The following is a 14,547-nucleotide window of genomic DNA, read 5'->3' as shown; positions in this document are numbered from 1 at the left end:
AAAGAGGGCGGGAGCGGGTGCTAGAAACTCTCCCCTCCTTGTATTTCAACTTTCTAAAAGCGGAAACAGAAGAAGGAGTCATGCAGGGAGTGCTCATCCTCCAATCGCACGTTTACCAAATGGCATCCTAGTTACGTCTCTTCGTTGTATATCAACTGACTGTTATATTTCTCTTTTGTGTCTCCCCTGATGATGTGATTATTACACGAAAGTGCACTTGGGAGCTTATCGTGTTTCATTTTCCCCGTGGACTCTTAGAAATATATATATATATATATATATATATATATATATATATATATATATATATATATATATATATATATATATATATATATATATTTATATATATATATATATATATAATTATTACTATGAGGACCAATAACCACATAGTCGAAACTTCTATGATATCTACGACAAGTGGAGGTAATCCCCAGCACGGATGTATGTAGAGGAAGTAACTCCCTTGGCTGGAATCGATGTGTTTAAGAAAAACATGTCCTGATAATAGTGCTCTCAATCAGTCGGAAGAGGGAGAATCGAGGCAGTCACTACGGGGTAAGCGACTTGCAGGTTCATAGGAACAGCCCGTCTCTTAACTCTTCGTACCCTGGTGTGTGTTTGTCTGTAATTTCCGTTTGTGTACTACTAGTTTAGCACTTGACCCTCAACCCTTCTGTGCCTAATAACCTTGCTCTTATTCACATTTACTCTTAACTTTCTTCTTTCACACACTTTACCAAACTCAGTCACCAGCTTCTGCAGTTTCTCACATGAATCAGCCACCAGCGCTGTATCATCAGCGAACAACAACAGTCTCACTTCCCAAGCTCTCTCATCCCCAACAGACTTCATACTTGCCCCTCTTTCCAAAACTCTTGCATTCACCTCCCTAACAACCCCACCCATAAACAAATTAAACAACCATGGAGACATCACACACCCCTGCCGCAAACCTACATTCACTGAGAACCAATCACTTTCCTCTCTTCCTACACGTACACATGCCTTACATCCTCGATAAAAACTTTTCACTGCTTCTAACAACTTGCCTCCCACACCATATATTCTTAATACCTTCCACAGAGCATCTCTATCAACTCTATCATATGCCTTCTCCAGATCCATAAATGCTACATACAAATCCATTTGCTTTTCTAAGTATTTCTCACATACATTCTTCAAAGCAAACACCTGATCCACACATCCTCTACCACTTCTGAAACCACACTGCTCTTCCCCAATCTGATGCTCTGTGCATGCCTTCACCCTCAATACCCTCCCATATAATTTACCAGGAATACTCAACCTCTGTAATTTGAGCACTCACTCTTATCCCCTTTGCCTTTGTACAATGGCACTAGGCACGCATTCCGCCAATCCTCAGGCACCTCACCATGAGTCATACATACATTAAATAACCTTACCAACCAGTCAATAATACAGTCACCCCCTTTTTTAATAAATTCCACTGCAATACCATCCAAACCTGCTGCCTTGCCGGCTTTCATCTTCCGCAAAGCTTTTACTACCTCTTCTCTGTTTACCAAATCATTTTCCCTAACCCTCTCACTTTGCACACCACCTCGACCAAAACACCCTATATCTGCCACTCTGTCATCAAACACATTCAACAAACCTTCAAAATACTCACTCCATCTCCTTCTCACATCACCACTACTTGTTATCACCTCCCCATTTGCGCCCTTCACTGAAGTTCCCATTTGCTCCCTTGTCTTACGCACTTTATTTACCTCTTTCATCTTCCGCAAAGCTTTTACTACCTCTTCTCTGTTTACCAAATCATTTTCCCTAACCCTCTCACTTTGCACACCACCTCGACCAAAACACCCTATATCTGCCACTCTGTCATCAAACACATTCAACAAACCTTCAAAATACTCACTCCATCTCCTTCTCACATCACCACTACTTGTTATCACCTCCCCATTTGCGCCCTTCACTGAAGTTCCCATTTGCTCCCTTGTCTTACGCACTTTATTTACCTCTTTCCAGAACATCTTTTTATTCTCCCTAAAATTTAAAGATACTCTCTCACCCCAACTCTCATTTGCCCTCTTTTTCACCCCTTGCACCTTTCTCTTGACCTCCTGTCTCTTTCTTTTATACATATCCCACTCAATTGCATTTTTCCCTGCAAAAATCGTCCAAATGCCTCTCTCTTCTCTTTCACTAATAATCTTATAATAATGTATCTGACATTTCATTTACCCAAATAGCATCGCGTGCTTCCTACCCGATTTCCTGCTCAAGACTTGGCTTTTTACGTTTTTGACCCGAAGCCCTTAGGCTGTGGTCATAGACATGAAAAGTGTCGGTCTGGTAACTGATTTTCCTGTTCACTGATAATCAGAGTTGAAATTTTATACCAAGATCTTAATGATTAACGTAGATTCTTTCCCCAAGCGACCCGTGTGAAGTTTAGCATCTTCCTGTCGTTGTGAAATGAAGTAAATGTTTATGGTTTTCCCTGGCTATGTTAGTGAAAGACTTAATTCTCTCGTACAGTTTTGAATTACCCCAAGAGGAAAATCATACTGAGAATTATCATACCTTAACACCTGCACCACTCATGCCATTAGGTTGGTCAACAGTAGTTACTCATGGCAATCTGTGAGGTCAACCATTTCTGAGAGAACACTCTGGTGAAGTAGTGAGACATTAAACACTGCCAGAGGAAAGTTGGTTGCATTTAGCCCTTCATATTATCCCATATCATCGTGGGTATAAAAGGTCAGATGTCATAACTATACGGCACTGGTTTTCTAAACAGAGTTTCTCACTAGTTTCGGCTACCCATGGTGTCTGCAAAAGGAACTTGTAGACAGATCCCACTGTTGTTTCCTTACGAAGCTTATCTTTTATATCCACAAATAGTGAGTCGCTATTATCACTAACCTCTATATTTCTCGATGTGGGATTACGATTAGCTTTAACTAAGAACATAACACCACTGCCCACTTTGTTTCCACGATCGCTGTTAAACAGAGTGTACCGTGGAATAACGAACTCAAAGAAATTTCTATTTCTAACCTATCAAGAGTCATTAGTGCCAAATATAAACATTTTCTCTAAGCATTGGTCACTATCTTTGAAACTTCTCATAATGTGAACATTCATGTGACCTTAAACCACTTATAAAGTCCTGCAACTGCAAAATTTTCGAACTTACACCCTTATGAACACCCACCGGTGACAGATAACCAAGTTGCTTTAGTAAATGTGACCGCTTAACATTCTCCCTCAAGTGCTACAACATAAACTTTCCCTTTTCGTTTCATGCCTCTGTGAATCGCTCTTCTACGCAGCGTCATACGAAACATACGTTACACACACAGTGAATACCACTTAACATACTCTGCTGGAGAGATGGGAGAAGCAGACTGTGAGACGCAGCACAATTAAAAGGAGGTGAAGGCCGACCTGGGGCTGAAGTGGGGTGGGAGTACTTATTGGATGCGTCCGTCCCTCAGCACGTCCGTCCTTAGTGTGACTGGTATCATAGCTTGAGCAGGGTAGTCAAATCAGACTCATGCCTACCCACGAGTCATGATGAGGAAGCGGTTTAAATCGTCACTCGACACTGCCGATAAGTGGGATGGCTGTTTCGTCTTATCATCAACTACTTCTGTAGGAAGCAAGGCTTTTCAATGGCACTGTATCGGAAAATTGCTTAAGGAGGATAAAGACATGGCACTCTTCCTCTTTTATGATCGACGGGGGAATTTTGTCCCTGTTGTGAAAAACGGTGTCAATTTTAACAGATTTGATCGGTTCGTATTTAACAATAATGTTTCGTGTAGAGAAGCCAGTGATGATCAGTATCATACAGGGAATTTGCACGACTCCAGCACCTATTGAAAAGTATAGGGATGTAACTGGAAGTTATGCCATACGATTGTGAAGACTGTATACGACAACGAATGTTGGGTCTATTTAGTTATTGTGGGGCTGAAAGACCATCTGTCAGTATCAGAATCCAGTCTTCTTATCTTATATCCATATTCCAACGACATAACATATCCCGACTAAACCTATTTCTAGTGTAAAGGGAATTATGAAAAAATAATGTAGAAATGGATCAAAGTCTCCGCAGGTGTTTGTAAAACCAAACCTTGGAGGGAGAAAATTTAAGGAAGAGGGAAATACGAAAGAGTGCATAGACATCCAGAGCTCATTTGCTTAAGGGAGAACAAGGTATCATAACGGTCGATCCTTGAGTGGCTGTTCTCCAAACAGACTCTGTTTGTGAAGCAGTGGCCAGATGCGAGTCCCGGGTCCAAGCCATGGTAATCGTGTTTTTTTTTCTGACCCGGATCGTTGAGGAGGGGACATGAGAACGCCTTCGCTCTGCTGGGGTCATCCCTGGTAGAGCCCAGCGAATCCTTGTGGAGGATATTGTAATACTCGATTATAGAAGGGTTTCATTACCACGATACTGCTGGCACATTAATGCTTAGTGAACCTGTTGTCTTGCGTAATCTCCACAGTGAAGTCCCACCTGCTGTACCCAGACAGGGTCACTTGGATCACATCGTGTGATTGATATTACCGTGGATGTAACATTTGGTATGCCATCCAAGTTATAACCTGCGTATAGGAAGGGATGCTGACTAGGAAGATTGTGAGTTATATGATCTATTTAAGTAATTTGGTGCTCATAATGACACTGATACGTCATTATCTAGCGAGGGCGATTTTTGTACAGTCGAAGTCATAGATAAACGACCTTCTTTCTGTGTTAGTACGCCCTTATCTAGTGAAGTAGGCTGCTTATAAAGAGCCTGGTAATGGTGAGTGACCTTTGAGACATACTTTAGTGATTATCTTAAGATTTTCGGGAAACGGTGTAGAAGAGAGATCTCAGTTTCTCGTATATGTACTTATGTAGCGTCAGGCGTTTCATGAGAAAACCGAGACCTGTTCAGGTTCCTTTTGATGGCAGCTGCTACGTTGCGTCCAGGTCTGTCACTACTACTCCTTTCTAGAAGGAGGCTGTCAAGGTTAACCCAAAAGATTTTGGGAGAACGTGACAGACAATCTTGCCTTTTGTGTGTAAAACTAACAATGAGCCTGACCTCATCACCAACCTTACTCCCCTTTTTCCCTACCTCGGATATGGAGCAGAAGAAACATATCGAAACGTCCTCACCCAGAATCTCTTTGTGATAACTGAAATGAATTAACTGTAATGATATGTGTACTCGTTGACTCGTCAGCACGTCTCCAGCTGGACAGGTAAACTTTAGTTTCATCTTATCTCTGTGTGTCAAGAGTCGCCCATGTAAGTTTCTAGTAGAACCGTGTGATTCTGCCGCCACCCTCCTGTTGGGATCAGAGTAAATATGAGGCTGAGGGAGGGTAGGATGTGTGCACTGTTTTATGTGGGACTATCCATTCTTTTCTTTTATTGAGTCGTTTGCTGTCATCTGATGTTTGACCCAATGGTTGGAGTTTTTCTTAAGGTTTAGAGAGACAGTCGAGGTCATAATATCCTCAAAAATCTCTTGCACCTTCTGAGAAAGTGAACGAGACCTTGCCATAAACCCTACACATACGTAGAGATAGTACTGTTAAGCAGGGTCAGGTGCAACTAACTATACTGAGAGGTAATGGATCGATAAAGTGAACATTGCAATGTGGCTTGAACTTGTCTATCTCCTTCATACTGACTGCATCAGAGCCATCACCTCTGTATACAGACCACAGTGAGACCAGTTTAGGCAACAGCGATGGAGCACATCCATCTTGTGGTGTGGAGTGAGACGAAGGTGTTGACCATCTTGGTTTCTCGTGACAGTGGAGGCCATGGCCAAGATTACACCTACTTAGGCTGCCATGATTCATCGAACACTCCATGCTATATCTGTGTGCACTGTGCAGCCTTGGAGTTGGGTTGGTACACATGACACGGTGACTTTTATCCCTGCGGAGGATAATCCCATCATCATGATACTGCTGCGAAAAGCTGAAAAGCTGCAGTTACTGAATCATCTGTCAATATCTAAGGAAGAGACAGCGACATGTTGATAACTGGACACTTCTTTACTTCAGTAGGATAACGGTAAGTTCTTGGGTAGGGATGTGGGTAACAAGAGGGGATAGTGTGTTAGTTTTGAGCCAGTTATTACGCACAGACGCTTTGCTCTTATGTCACGAACTTTATAGATTCCAGTTCTTTAAAACTGTCATTACAAAAAACAGTATCTTGTATGTGAGATCTGACACAGTGATAATAGATTTTCCAACTAAATGATAATAACTACAAATTTCATAATAGATACTTACATATTCTTGCATCTAAGCTTCAACTATTTCGCTAAAAATGTGAAATATAGAACACAGAGTACATTGTCCTTCACAATATACAGTTGTGGACACATTGCAACCATTCTATTTGGACTATCTAGTATTCAAGAAAAAAATGACGTTCTCACAAAAAAAAAAGAAGATTGGAATTTAATATCTAATGTCATTAATCGTTTCACTGAGAACATTAGAATGCTGAAAAGCTCTGTGATCTTTGCTTTTTGTTCGCTAATCGAGAATAGGTCAGACATGTTGCAGTGAAATGTTAATTCACTTGCCATGGGTGAAACTTTAACGGCGGCGCTCCTTTAGAATGTCACATTCTTCTCTCTCTCTCTCTCTCTCTCTCTCTCTCTCTCTCTCTCTCTCTCTCTCTCTCTCTCTCTCTCTCTCTCTCCAGTTGTGCGCTATCCCTGCCTTATGGCAATAGCTCGCCATAAGCATATGTACTCTTCCTTGCTTTAATATCGTTTCATCATCATGCTCTCTCTTCTTGCATTACTCAATGCCCCATTCCCGCCCTCCTTTGTGTTCTTAATCCCTTTGTTTGTCTTACCCTTACCACCCACATTCTTGCTTCAACCTGTTTACCTCTGTTACCCTCCTTACCTTTCTTTGCCCTTCTCTCTTTATCATTCATGAGCCCTTAGTCTCTTTTTCACTCCATTATTCTATAACCTTCCATTAGTCTCTTTGTCTCTCCTTTGATCTAGTATAATTCTACCTTAGTCTCTTCCTCTTTATCATTCATTATCCCTTTAATCTTTTTTTCTTTCCATTAATCCATAATCCTTCCTTAATCTTTTTTTTTTCCCGACATTAAGCTATGATCCTCCCTTAGTATCTTTTCATGACCTTCTCGATCTACTTGTATGGATATCATTCTCTCTTGCATCCTTCTTCCTCTTTTTTCCCGTTTGAATCTCCTCCTTTATTCCTTTTTCCTCTCTTGTCCTTTTATGAATCTCTCTCACACTGGTTTATATCTTTTCTTTCTCGTTTCCTTTATGAGCAACTTTCCCGTTATTCTACCTTTTCAATCTATTTTCCCGTAGATTTTTCTTTTCATGGTCTTCTGTCTTCCATCATCTTATTTTTTCATTATTCAGTTTATTGCAAAAAAAATCATATAGTTCTGGCTCCTGCTCATACACCAGTGGAACCTTTATGTTCATGTTATTTTCTTCCTTATGCTCATTATATGACTAATTCGAAAGAATGAATTCGTCAGACATTTTCAACTTAAGTGGCTTTAAATCAGCAGTCAACATTTTGCAAAATGGTGACAATCTGAGACACAAACCAACACACCATTAAGCTTTTTCAGTTTTATCTACATATGAGTTATGAAGTATGACTTATGAAGTTACTACATCATTATCAATCTTATAGCAAGATACACATAGATTCACTCAACTATGAACAATAACCCAAAATATTTTTGCTATCTTTTCGTCTGCTTGTACTCTCCAAACATTCAGTCCACAAACCACAAACGACAGTTCATGATATAGTCAGATGTAGGGAATATATTTTGTGACGCATTTTGTGCATTATTATGAAAAACATTCACCGAAATAAATTGGGTAATATTTTGATGATGAAATGCATCGTGATAATACAGAGGTTAAGAAAGATACGTTCGTCTCATCAAATTACCCAGGCGTTCAGGAACACTGATCACCTCATTCATGCGATGCGGTATGGAGTGCAAGAGACGCATGCATGCTTGTGTAAATCGGCCGGCGTCGGATGTCTCGCCCAACCGCCTGCGCCATGACCTCAGTCTCCTGGCGACTCTTCAATCCTACCTTCCACTCCTGATAAGTAATACCTCATAAATTGGGTTTAGCTCACATCATTTGCTGGGTCATATGAGAACCTTATCTTTAGGATGTGGTTTTCTCAGTACCCTATTCGTGTGCACTGGGCTCCAGTCTTACCCAAGGTTGACTGTGTGTGACAGAGGCATGCAGAGATAGCCATGGCTCGAACGAAAGGGCTATAGACATTTTCTATAATCCAAATGTATTTTTCATTATCCAGTCGACCAATGGTTTCCACCAGTTCACCTGGTCCACAGGCTCACAGTAATTCCCAAAATGCCGTAAGGTCACTCGTTCTCCTAGACATCCTCTCGGTGATGTACTGAGGTATGGATCAGGTGTTCCCTGTCCTCCAGCACTGCCTTGCTTCCGCTCCCGCAGATGTAAAAGTCTTTCCTCGGTGAGTATAACCGACTTCCAGTACTCGAGGTCAACTGCTGAATATTCTACACCAAAGCCTAGGCGATCATCCATATCCTTTGCGACAGGAACATAAACATCAATACCAGTTGCACGACAGCGTTAATGGGTTGTGCGTTGACATAAGGGCAGCTGCAGGTCATAAGTCAGCTGCCCTGCTGACACTGGCCTCTCACGAGCTACCTTAGTGACTTAGTACCTTAGCGTACTCCTGACGAGGGCTAAATCTTGGTCGTTCTCTGCGTGGTCAAGGGTCCAATGACCCCTCTGCCTCCCACCTGTTTGTTTACCCATAGATAAGCCGAGGAACGAACAATGCTTATCTCTCTTAAGGTCACAGACATTGTTTTCCTAAACTCCCAAAGTCCACTGATGTGTCGTCCATCTGGCAAGTTGTCATGTCGCGCTGCTATTCCTGTACGTGTGAAGTAGAATATTCTAAAAATATTATGACTGCTAATAAAAAATCGATCTGTATATGAGATAGTAATGTAGTATTGCATGAAAAATCATTGAAAAAAGGGTATATGAGATAGTAGATAAGTATTGCCAGGAAAATCATATATAAAAGAAGCATATATCGCATACTGATGATAATCACTCTGAGTTTATTCTAATTTGTCAAGTAGCGTATGAGAGCGAGGTGATACGCAGTAATAGTGAATCTTCGTTCTGTCTCATAAACTGGTTAGGAATGGAAACAGTATGGTTATTACGAAGTGATTTGCAGTATAGAGTATTACTACGGAATGCTGAGTTACCTTTATTTATTGATCATCAGCGATTTTATAGCGAACGTTAGAAATCTGTGCTGAAATCGGTGCTCAGTGCAACTCGAGTCTGATTTAGTCACGTTGCATTGGACCATTTGTCCGCAACTCAGTGAGGAGGACGACCGGTGGACTATCGTCACCAACATCATGGTAATCCTGGTGATTCCTTGGAGTTTGACGGTCGTCATCCAAACACGTGCATGCTATCTTACAGGAAAGTCCACCCTTCGTTTTACGTATGCAGTCAGTCTGGCTGCAGGCAGACTTCGCAAAGCGACCAGCAATGAGGTGTACAAGGCCCTTTGGGGCAGGGTCCTTGCTCTTCATTATGGGTTGAGTTTGTCTCTTCCCATCCATGGCCAGTTGGGTCTGGTGCAGCCTTCTTCGGTTGAAGAGCTCTTCACCACACACACAGTGGTCTGATAGTTGGCCTTTAGTGTGTCGAGAGCCAAGATGTTCGATTGAGATGGGAGCTGTTCATTCATGCGCTTCTTTTTAGTGAATAAAAACAAGATTTTGTACCAGACATTTGATCATGAGTGTCTAGGCTGCACAAATTTCTCAGACATTTCCTGGGTGTCATTGTTGAATATATATATATATATATATATATATATATATATATATATATATATATATATATATATATATATATATATATATACATATACTTCTTTTTGCCTAATAAACACGTGGAATGCTGTAACTCAGTCCACAGACACAAACTTTCTCTCCATCTTTCATTAACAATAAACACCACACAACCCTCATGATTCTTTATTCTAAGTCATGTTTTCATTATCCCTGGGTATAGAGTGGTCAGGTAACTACCCATGTATCTTCTCCATGTCATAAGTGGCAACTAATAGGGGGAATGGGGCCTGGAAACCCTCCCCTCCGTTACTGTCACTTCCCAAAAGAAAGAGCAGAGGAAAAATGCGTTTTTTTTTTTTTTTTTAAGGACAGACGTGCCAGCTGACTCCTCCTAAGTAGGCCTTATAACCCGGCGTATTTAAACCCTTTTTGTAGACTTTTTTTATGCGTGATATTGTTACACGTTTTCAGGCAAAACTTAAATGTTGTTTTACTTTTTTGTATTGTTACATATTGCAACGATGAAAGTACTATATATCAAGACGCAGAAATAAAAGAGGAGGAAATATTCCTTTAGGTCACTTAAACCGAAGGAAGTTGAGTAAGCGTTGTAAGCGCCCTCCTGATGCCTTAAGAAACGCGGTCGATAGTCCCGTCTGCATAATCTAGTCGTATACAAGATCTTTTTTTGTCGTTAGTTTAGAATTTCCTACGTTTTCTTTCAGCATGCCAGCAGATCAGCAGTGTTCTGTGTGTACCGAAAAGTTTGGCATGTTGTTTATTGACTCCCGTGGTGTATCGGTTAGCGTTTATGACCGTGACGCTTTCACGAGACACCTAGGGTCAAGCGCCTATGTTCGAATCCTAGTTGCGGCAGTCGGTCCACAGTCAACCCAGCTGTTCATCAATCCCTAGGTAAAGTGGGTACCTGGCTCAGGGTAGGGCATATATATATATATATATATATATATATATATATATATATATATATATATATATATATATATATATATATATAAATGTGAATAAGAGCAAGGTTATTAGGTACAGTAGGGTTGAGGGTCAAGTCAATTGGGAGGTAAGTTTGAATGGAGAAAAACTAGAGGAAGTAAAGTGTTTTAGATATCTGGGAGTGGATCTGGCAGCGGATGGAACCATGGAAGCGGAAGTGAATCATAGGGTGGGGGAGGGGGCGAAAATCCTGGGAGCATTGAAGAATGTGTGGAAGTCGAGAACATTATCTCGGAAAGCAAAAATGGGTATGTTTGAAGGAATAGTGGTTCCAAAAATGTTGTATGGTTGCGAGGCGTGGGCTATGGATAGAGTTGTGCGCAGGAGGGTGGATGTGCTGAAAATGAGATGTTTGAGGACAATGTGTGGTGTGAGGTGGTTTGATCGAGTAAGTAATGTAAGGGTAAGAGAGATGTGTGGAAATAAAAAGAGCGTGGTTGAGAGAGCAGAAGAGGGTGTTTTGAAATGGTTTGGGCACATGGAGAGAATGAGTGAGGAAAGAGTGACCAAGAGGATATATGTCTCGGAGGTGGAGGGAACGAGGAGAAGTGGGAGACCAAATTGGAGGTGGAAAGATGGAGTGAAAAAGATTTTGTGTAATCGGGGCCTGAACATGCAGGAGGGTGAAAGGCGGGCAAGGAATAGAGTGAATTGGATCGATGTGGTATACCGGGGTTGACGTGCTGTCAGTGGATTGAATCAGGGCATGTGAAGCGTCTGGGGTAAACCATGGAAAGTTGTGTGGGGCCTCGATCACTCAAAATCTTTTTCACTCCATCTTTACACCTCCAATTTGGTCTCCCACTTCTCCTCGTTCCCTCCACCTCTGACACATATATCCTCTTGGTCAATCTTTCCTCACTCATTCTCTCCATGTGACCAAACCATTTCAAAACACCCTCTTCTGCTCTGCCAACCACACTCTTTGTATTACCACACATCTCTCTTAGTCTTTCATTACTTAATCGATCAAACCACCTCACACCACACATTGTCCTCAAATATCTTTCCAGCACATCCACCCTCCTCCGCACAACTCTATGTATAGCCCACACCTCGCAACCATATAACATTGTTGGAATCATTATTCCTTCAAATATACCCATTTTTGCTTTCCATATATATATATATATATATATATATATATATATATATATATATATATATATATATATATATATATATATATATATGTATATATATATATATATATATATATATATATATATATATATATATATATATATATATATATATATATATATATACATATATATATACATATATATATATATATATACATATATATATATATATATATATATATAGGGGAGAAAGAATATTTCCCACGCATTCCTCACGTGTCGTAGAAGGCGACTAAAGGGGACGGGAGCGGCGGCGGTGGTGGGGAGGGGTGGGGGAGGGGGGGCGGCGGCGGTTGGAAAACCTCCCCTCCTTGTATTTTAACTTTCTAAAAGGGAAAACAGTAGAAGGAGTCACGCGGGGAGTGCTCGATCTCCTCGAAGGCTCAGATTGTGTGCATGTAACCAAGATGAGAAAAAAAGGAGAGATGGGTAGTATGTTTGAGGAAAGGAACCTGGATATTTTGGTTCTGAGTGAAACGAAGCTCAAGGGTAAAGGTGAAGAGTGGTTTGGGAATGTCTTGGGAGTAAAGTCACGGGTTAGTGAGAGGACAAGAGCAAGGGAAGGAGTAGCACTACCCCTGAAACAGGAGTGGTGGGAGTATGTGATAGAGTGTAAGAAAGTAAACTCTAGATTAATGTGGGTAAAACTGAGAGTGGATGGAGAAAGATAGGTGATTATTGGTGAATATGCACCTGGGCATGAGAAGAAAGATCATGAGAGGCAAGTGTTTTGGGAGCAGCTGAGAGAGTGTTAGTAGTTTTGATGCACGAGATCGGGTTACAGTGATAGGTGATTTGAATGCAAAGTTGAGTAATGTGGCAGTTGAGGGAATAATTGGTGTACATGGGGAGTTCAGTGTTGTAAATCGAAATGGTGAAGAGCTTGTACATCTATGTGCTGAAAAAAGACTGGTGATTGGGAATACCTGGTTTAAAAAGAGAGATATACATAAGTATACGTATGTAAGTAGGAGAGATGGCCAGAGAGCGTTAATGGATTATGTGTTAATTGATAGGCGCGCAAAAGAGAGACTTTTGGATGTTAATGTGCTGAGAGGTGCAACTGGAGGGATGTCTGATCATTATCTTGTGGAGGCGAAGGTGAAGATTTGTAGAGGTTTTCAGAAAAGAAGAAAGAATGTTGGGGTGAAGAGAGTGGTGAGAGTAAGTGAGCTTGGGAAGGAGACTTGTGTGAGGAAGTACGAGGAGAGACTAAGTACAGAATGAAACAAGGTGAGAACAAAGGAGGTAAGGGGAGTGGGGGAGGAATGGGATGTATTTAGGGAAGTATTGAAGGCTTGCTCATGGGACGCTTGCTGCATGAGAAGCGTGGGAGGTGGGCAGATTAGAAAGGGTAGTGAGTGGTGGAATGAAGTAAGAGTATTAGTGAAAGAGAAGAGAGAGGCATTTGGACGGTTTTTGCAGGGATATGATGCAAATGACAGGGAGATGTATAAAAGAAAGAGGCAAGAGGTCAAGAGAGAGGTGCAAGAGGCGAAAAAGAGGGGCAAATGAGAGTTGGGGTGAGAGAGTTTCATTAAATTTTAGGGAGAATAAAAAGATGTTTTGGAAGGAGGTAAATAAAGTGCGTAAGACAAGGGAATCAATGGGAACTTCAGTGAAGGGGGCTAATGGGGAAGTGATAACAAGTAGTGGTGATGTGAGAAGGAGATGGAGTGAGTATTTTGAAGGTTTGTTAAATCTGTTTGATTACCGAGTGGCAGATATAGGATGTTTTGGTCGAGGTGGTATGCAAAGTGATAGGGTTACGGAGAATGATTTGGTAAACAGAGAAGAGGTGGTAAAAGCTTTGCTGAAGATGAAAGCCGGCAAGGCAACGGGTTTGGATGGTATTGCAGTGGAATTTATTAAAAAAGGGGGTGGCTGTATTGTTGACTGGTTGGTGAGGTTATTTAATGTATGTATGACTCATGGTGAGGTGCCTGAGGATTGGCGGGATGCTTGCATAGTGCCATTGTACAAAGGCAAAGGGGATAAGTTTGTTGAGTATTCCTGGGAAATTATATGGGAGGGTATTGATAGAGAGGGTGAAGGCATGCACAGAGCATCAGATTGGGGAAGAGCAGTGTGGTTTGAGAAGTGGTAGAGGATGTGTGGATCAGGTGTTTGCTTTGAGGAATGTATGTGAGAAATACTTAGAGAAGCAAATAGATTTGTATGTAGCATTTATGGATCTGGAGAAGGCATGTGACAGAGTTGATAGAGATGCTCTGTAGAAGGTATTAAGAACATATGGTGTGGGAGGCAAGTTGTTAGAGGCAGTGAAAACGTTTTATCGCGGATGTAAGAAATGTGTACGTGTAGGAAGAGAGAAAAGTGATTGGTTCTCAGTGAATGTTGGCTTACGGCAGAGGTGTGTGATGTCTCCATGGTTGTTTAATTTGTTTATGGATGGGGTTGTTAGGGAGGTGAATGCAAGAGTTT

At 41.2% G+C, this 14,547-nt stretch overlaps 1 protein-coding gene across 2 annotated transcripts in view; it reads right to left on the bottom strand.

The window, feature by feature from the left end:
- The window catches only part of LOC139753413 (uncharacterized), a 29,818-nt gene extending 26,300 nt beyond the window's left edge, over positions 1-3,518 (bottom strand). The window contains exon 1 of one of the 2 annotated variants that reach the window (XM_071669898.1): positions 3,448-3,518. The gene's annotated coding sequence lies outside the window, so the exon portion shown is untranslated. Of the gene's footprint in view, positions 1-3,381 lie in introns of both variants that reach the window. The other variant, XM_071669890.1, reaches the window with a different exon arrangement.
- Positions 3,519-14,547: the final 11,029 nt, after the last annotated feature.

Source organism: Panulirus ornatus, chromosome 2, assembly GCF_036320965.1.
Source record: "Panulirus ornatus isolate Po-2019 chromosome 2, ASM3632096v1, whole genome shotgun sequence".
Classification (NCBI taxonomy): Eukaryota; Metazoa; Arthropoda; class Malacostraca; order Decapoda; family Palinuridae; genus Panulirus; species Panulirus ornatus.
Note: the sequence above shows the minus strand (reverse complement) of the source record. Positions and strands in the feature narration are given on the sequence as shown.